Genomic DNA, 7,763 nt, shown 5'->3' on the forward strand with positions numbered 1-7,763 from the left:
ACACCTTGAATCTGTTGCCATTTAATTTCTTGCTGGTTTTGTCTTTTTTTTTCTTTTTTTTTTTTTTTTTATAAAAAGAACAGTTTAATATTGGGAAAATAGTTTAAACTAAGGCATCCCAGAAGCCTGAAATAGCCATTTCTTTACTAAACAAAAATTTGATGTATGTGCAGATTTGAACAGTGTTTCTTACAAAACAGCATTGTGCTGGCAGAGCCTCTGGAGGTGATCCAGTGTATTTTGTGGCAATCTGGGTGGATATTCTGGGGTTTGTGGCAGTCTGTCAATCGTCAGCAGCTATGACTGAACAAACGGAGTTTTTCATTAAACGTACAAATGAATAACACAATCACTACACGAGCCCCTTCTGTTTGTATTCCGTTTCTTTCAGGCCGTCATACTCTGTTCTTGGTGTTGCCAAATTTGCAATGGAAGAAGCTGTGATCACAGCTAGCAGAGGTTTAGCAGTTGGATGTGCAGAAAGGGGGCTGGGGTCATCATGTCTTGCTTGATACCAGCTACATTTTTCAACCTGCTGTCTCTTCTGTCAGTTTAGGTTAAAGTGTTTTGAGTTTGTGGTTTACACACCATCATGTGGGATAGGAGGTGATGCTGTTTTGTTTTTCTTCTCCCATTCATCCCCAGGGACAAAACTGCAACCAGCTTGCTCATTCGCTTCTGAAAATACACGTGTAGAAGAAAGAGTACAACACTTTGTTCACCTGATGAAGTTTGTAGAGTACTGTAGTGCTGGTAAAACAAATGCGGTCTGAGGAAATAGGTGCCTAATTTGTATTAGTAGTAGCACAAGCAAGGTAGAGTCTATTTTTGCCTAACAACTGGTATGCATTCTCACCTTTCTGTTTGTAAGTACTCAAAGTTTAAAAGTAGCTTTGACCCAAACCAAGAGTGACTGTTCTTGCTGAATCCCATCTGCTTCTACAAAACTGCCGCCTCTGGTTTTCTGAATGTTGTTTGAACTAATGTAACTCCAGATTGCACTTGAGCTCAAGACAGCTGTGGCAGCCTATGCTAAAACTTGGAGAAAAGCTGCTTGAAATAGCAGTGATGTTCAAAGATCTTTTTCCAAGCACAGTGACTTTTTTCAAATGTCTTTCCATGACACAAGCAAATTTTGCTATGTTAATTTTTTTAATTAATTTCTGTGTGACTTGATCCTTCTGATCTTTGTTTATAGAGGGCTTGTGGTGTCTTTGAAAGCACAGAAACACTGTTGTCTCTAGTCAAAATGCAGTTATAAGAAAGCTAATTTAGATGGTGTTCTTCCAGATCCCATTTTCCTCTGCCGTTACCAGTCTTGCTGATGTATGTATGTATCTTCAGTGTTTCATTTGTTCCTCTGTTCTGATCTCTCCTAAACACTAAAATATGTGGCTGGATGGTATAGCCAGAACACGGAGGGAGTCTTGGCATGAGGCGGTACATCCTAAATAGCTACTGACCCATACTTGTCTGCCTGTAGCTAAAAATCAGTCCGAATTATGTGGGCTGTACTTTAAATAGCCATCTTCCTTGAACTGCACCCTGTGTACACTGTGAATCACGTCAGATTAGTAGATGGTCCCTATTGCAGAGTTGCACGATGATGCTCATTAACATGTTGTCAGCATATATAGGTGATTTCTCTCTTGCCTTTGGCAGGAGAGGAACCATATGGGCAACCGCATACGCACAGGAGATTCCTCAATGCAAAGCAACACGGACAGCCAAGAGCTGGTATTTTCCCCAGCGCCTTGTTTTCATGATAAGAGCTGGCAGCAGCCTTGCTTACAGCTATAAAATTCTTCACTTTGCAGAGCTTCGAATGTGATTAATGTTCTAGTTAAGTCACTTAAGCTAGCTGCCTCAGTTATACTCACAGCGATAAGACAACTCGCTTTTAAGTCACTGCATTCCCAAAAGGTGCAGGCTAGACTTTTTTCAGTTCTGATTTGTACTGAGTAAGGTAGAAGAAAGGAAGTTTTTCACTTAAATTTGAAGTGAATTTTCTTACGGAATTCCCCTTTCGAATTGGTTTGGTGAAAAGAGCAGTGGTGGAAGGATGCCTTTTGGCTGTGGCACAGTTTAAGACATGTACCTAGTTGAAAACATGGACCTGTTTCTCTTAGAAAATAAAGAGATGTTGTTCTGGCATAATCATTCACACTTCCACCCTTTAAAAGGCTGAAAAAAAATTAAGCAACCGAATATTGATCTGTTTACCTATTGATTTGTGAAATTGGCATGATAATGGACTGCAATGTCACCTCTGACCCTTCAGTATGTAAAAATTTAATGGAAAGCTCTCTAGAAACTCAGTGCCAGGTCAGCTTGCGCTGACATCCAAGGCCAAATGCTCTTGGGAGTGAGGGCAGTTTGCTCCTACGCACGATAGTTTACAAATTGGTGCCAGCTGCACTGAGTTTATTAAATTGCAGTCTCCAAGCATGGCTGTGGAGGCAGGGAGAGAGGCAAGGCAAGGCAAGGCCAGGCAGTGTGCAGCGTGCAGCAGGTTAGAGGGAGTCAGCTACACTGGTTTAGGAAATCTTCCAGGCCAATTGCCAGGGTCATTTCCTGGAATATCTTATTGCAGCACACTGGGCCAGAGGATCCATTTACCAGGAGCAACAGCACCTGATTTGCTTTTGTATGAAAGAAAACTATTGAGGGTTTAAATCTGCTGGGCAGAGGAGTGTCCTTCAGACTGCTAATGTAATCTGTGTGTGCCTGATACTTAATCTGGCCCAGCCTGCACAGCATCAGAGATGACAGCCAACTTTTAGGATGGAGCTGCCTGAAAGAGTTTGGTTTCTGGCTAACAAGCCACAGTAACACATGGCTCTGTGCTCACCTCCAGAAGGCACATCGACGACAGTGCATTGCAAAGTTTTAACAGCCGTTTACTCCCAGTCGGAATCAGCATAGGTGTTTGGTCCTGTTCATGGTGCAGACTGCTTTTCTCCAGAAATCACTGGGCACACCACGACTCCTCCCCTGCCATTGGGGCAGCAGTGACTAAAGCACTTCCTTGCTGCTCATAAACTGTTGTCACTGTGTGTCTTCTCTGTGTGCAATAAAAAAAAAAAAAACAACGAAGAAAGGGTTTTTCCAACTCAAAAGCGGTTCCATGCCCTGCCTGACAACACAGCTCTCCCCAAACTGGGGGTAGGGCATGGAGCTAGCCACTGGTTCTAGCTTGCCCGGTGACAACTACAGCAGAAAACCAGTTTCTGAGATGTGTTTGCTTCAGGTGTGTCTTTAGCATGGCAGAAATGAGAGGTAAAATTATAGATGAGACTTTTTTAAATCAAGAGTATAACTCATTAAATAAGGGCAGGGAATCTGTCTGCAATGACACGACTGTGATGATGAGAGTATCTCCCACATAAAAGGACACAGGACCCAGGACAGCAAATAAAAGCAATTTGCAGCTGCACGCCTGACTCACAGTTCAGATACAAACGCTGTGTCACTTGAAATACAACTGCAGCTAAAACTTGGTCACCACTTTATGCACCAGCACATTATTTTTACTCCTCTCTGCAGCCTGTGTGAAGGCAAAATAGTTGACCCCATCAGAGCTTATCTCCCGTCACTGGAGAGAAGAGTGTAGCACAGACAAAGGACTCTGGGATGCCCAGGTTTGTTTCTGCAGCATCCAACTCCTTGGCCCCGGCCATGAAATCCGTACCCACCCAGATGCCCGAGTTCCCTGTGTAATGTAACACACTGGGAGAAGCAATCTGGTGAGCAGGAAGCTGCCTGGAGCCAGCAGGTAGGAAAAGTGAAGCACTGAGGGAGAAGGTAAGATCTGAAATCTCACCTCTAGCCAGCTGAAAAGCATTTCTGCTACGGAGAAACAGGCTCCATCACTTTGGGATGGGAAGGTGAAGACTGGGGCCCCTGGGGAGTGCTGCATCAGAGGACAACTCTGCTCTTCCTCTATTCAAAACCAGCAGCAACAGCCATGTTTTACAAACCAAGCAGCTGAAACTCATCCAAAGCGTCTCTTGAGTGGATGCAGAGAGGTCAAGTCCTGTACTCACCAGAAAAAGAAATACTGACAATAACTGGCAATTTTGTGTTGTCTGGCTTCACAGCTCCTGTGTTGCTTCGCATGGCTCAGCAGCACCGTTCTACAGCAACTTCATCTTCCTAAACTTCTAGTAGCAGCACAAATCCAAGAAAACGATCCCAGTAACTAATCTTTGAATAATAATTACATAGTCTGCATTTATGCTAAAACATTTATCCCATAAGGTAAATTGGTGAAACCTCGAGCTGTTTGATTGAAATTTTAAGTCGTTTCTTCAAGGCAGTTATTTAAGAGAGCAGCTCCCAGACTCCAAACATTTTCCTTCTGGAGCAGACAGCATATAAAGTCAACATATAAAAGACTCCCCCCCTACTCAGGCAAAGTGCAATGAAGAAATAATTACAAAGCTGCTACTAAAAAGAAAACTTCGGGGTACTTCTTAATGCTGCTCAAAGTTATGAGCTACTACTTGTACCTAATAGCTTTTTGTTAAAGGAGAATTATCAGCACTGCATGTAAGAGAGAGGTGGTTATCCTAAAAGGCAGTGAAATGTCCCTGGCAAAAACGATTTAAATGAGAGAAGGCAAAGCAAAAAAGAGGATGCAGACAAAAACAAGGAACTGGTGGCTTTGAACCACATAGGATGGCACATACCCAGTGTACCTCTTTTAAGAATCACTTGGAAATAATTGTGTATTGATAACCTCCATATGCAGACAACAGTATTTTATAATTTCATCAGATACAGAAATAACTCTCTGAACACTACTTACCATTTGGCACACGCTGAAACGCTTCATCTCTTTCTCTGTTTGAAGATACCATATCTGAGCCTTAATTTTCATTTTAAGGAGCTGCTGTACCAACTTAGCAATTATGTCATATATTAAAAGCAGATGCTTGCGAGAGGCAACAACCCCCTCCAACAAAACAATGGCAGCGGACCAAACTCAGCCCCAATTTGGTAGGTGGTTTGGGTTTTTTTTGGTTATTGGCAGGGCTGTAAATTCAACAAGTAATGTGAAGTGTTTCAGACTTTTGAAGGGTTTCAGGACAAGACCGAGGAGCCACTTACCACCTTTTTAGATGCCAGATTTTCACAACCTAATTTTAGGCCCATATGGATGGAGTTAAACAAGCAGGCCTGCTAGCTCACAGAGATCTCCTGGGATTTCCTCCCATTCCAGCTCTCCTCTCCTCTCCCCCTCTCCCACCCGTGCAGCCCAGCCCCTCCCTTTCTTTTGCTCCGCTACTTCAGCCTCTTTGCTGAGCTGATGAGCCCAGCAGGGCAAACTCATATAATCTGAAATTAAACTGGGTGCCTAAAACATGTCAGCATCCTGCTGCCTTGCACTTTCCAGGCTGCGTCTCCAGCACCAAGCCCCGCAGTCCTGGACACCCGCACTGTCCACAGTCGAGACTTCCCCCCAGACCCAGATCCAGACCAGGGGCCGGCTTTGCCGGAGGCTGTTTCTAAGTGGATTCAACCACCTCCCCTTGGTTTGGGGAAGGTGGGAGGATTCATCCTCAGGGACCCTGCCATATCGCTTGTCCCCAGTCCAACCAACACATCTGGGCTTGGTTTGTGATTTTTATCACAGCACTATCTCCCAAACCAGCCTGCTAAGGCCACAGCAGAGGTCTGCAGGTGCAGGGGAGAAATTCTCTGGCTGGGACTTGACACCGCTCATTCGTGCTGGGATCTAGTGGTGTGCCCAGCCCAACCCCACCTGCCCCACAGCACGCCATGGGGACTTCCTCTCTCTGGAGGAAGCATTGGAGGTGCAGTATCCTAGAGCAAGAGGATCCATTTTAAGCTCATCTTCCTACTACTCGCAGCTAACTTTTGGAAATTCTAATAAAAGGGATCTCTGTTTAGCTTCAGAACAATGGAAAACGCAACAAAATGAAGTTTTTCACAACTACTAACAGGAGGAGGAACACATTATCTTCCAACGCTGCAAGCAGTTAGTGCTCCCCCCGCCTTGGGCATCTGGAAATGCTTCGGTGTCAGAACTGGAAGCCAAAGAATAAAAGCCCTGGCCTTTAGCTCACTAGAAAGTGTTCTAAAAACACACCAGGTACCAGCTAACTCTATAAAGAAAATAAGTAATTCTGAGTTGTTTTTAAGATAAATCCACACAGCAAATTCAAGTCTGCCTTAAAGAGAAAATAACTGCTACTCTGAGAATCTTGTAACAGAAAAAAAGGCACAATGAAGGAACTCTTCACTGATTGTTTAGGTTTTCCCATTTGTTTTCCACTAATGCATGGATCACAAATAATTGAAAATAAGACAACAGTCACTCTATTATAATAGCTAGGAACACAAGGAAGGAATCAATTTGGAGCAGTCGGCTTTTAGCAGTTTCTTATGTGAAGTCTCTTAAGGAGGTCTAAAACAATCCTGTAGACCTTTCAGTTCACACACTCCTCTTTGCTCCCCTGCTTCTAGAAACGTGTATTACTTATTTCTCCAAGAGTTCCATATAGCCAACCGCCACAAAAGTTTAAGCAACTTGCCCTAAGGCTGACATTTTGAGCAGAGTTGGGCATACCCTTACCAAAAGCCTTCTGAGTGCTCCAAGTGCTGACTCATATGCCATCTCTTTAACAAACCGTAACAAAGCAATACCAAACTCTTTGCCACTCATTTTGAACAGCAGCAACATAACTGCTGTATAGACAGAGGAAGTGATTTCAAAAATTTCATTTCAGAGGCTGCAGACAGCAAACTGCACGGCACAAAGGCATGGAAGGGGGTAGAGTAATGGCGAGAGCACAGCAACTGTGGGAGAAGGTGGGGAAAATTGAGGAGCCTCCACTAAAAAAAAAACCCCATGAGGTAGCAAAGTAACTTGGAGAGTACTTTTTATGAAAGAGTAATACTCAGTATTACAATGCTTTATCATTAAACTCTCTCCCAACCCCTGCTTCTCTCTGGAGAAATACACTCACTTTCTTCTCTGTATCATCCCTCCTTCCAAAGAAGGGCAGAAATGTGTGGTTTGTACACGTACACCTCTGAAAAAAGACACCCACTTCAGTGTTTACAATGCATTTGATAGGACAACCACTTTATTACAAAGAACAAACGATGCTTCGAAATAAGACTGATCAACTTGAATTGTACAAAATGTCAGTTTCCTTGTAGAGGTCGTTAAGTAACAGGCTGTAAGACTAAGTTCACGTCAAATTCGCTATCCTGAAACACCAGATAACAACAGTAATACTCGTATCTTCAGAGTTTATGGCATGATTGTGTGCTCTACTCCAAACTACATTCAAAAGATATTGCTATAATTACTTTGAAAACACAAAGCGTAGGTTATTGTTCACTTCATTCCCATTTTCACAAGAACATTCCTAAGGTGAACCTGTAGCAGTGTCTGCCGTAACTGGCACGACTGTTCTATACGTACACAGTCACAACTTCCCTAAGGAGTTCAGTAAACCTAGACAGTTCTACAATATGGATACTGTCATCTGATAGATAGATTGCAGCTTCTGTTACATGTGCTTTAGCGATACATGAAATAAATGGATAACAGATTCTCAAAGTGCCGATGTCAACAGTCTTCCAAACGAACTGAAAATCGAACAATCAGTATTTGTCTGATATCTAGTTGATAGGCAAACAGGTGGGATTCAGACCTTATAAATACAGTTCCAAAAACAGACCACAAAGTGTATTTTACAGCGTGTACCACAATTTCATTTTGAAGT

Source organism: Tauraco erythrolophus, chromosome 4, assembly GCF_009769465.1.
Source record: "Tauraco erythrolophus isolate bTauEry1 chromosome 4, bTauEry1.pri, whole genome shotgun sequence".
In the NCBI taxonomy this organism is placed as follows: domain Eukaryota; kingdom Metazoa; phylum Chordata; class Aves; order Musophagiformes; family Musophagidae; genus Tauraco; species Tauraco erythrolophus.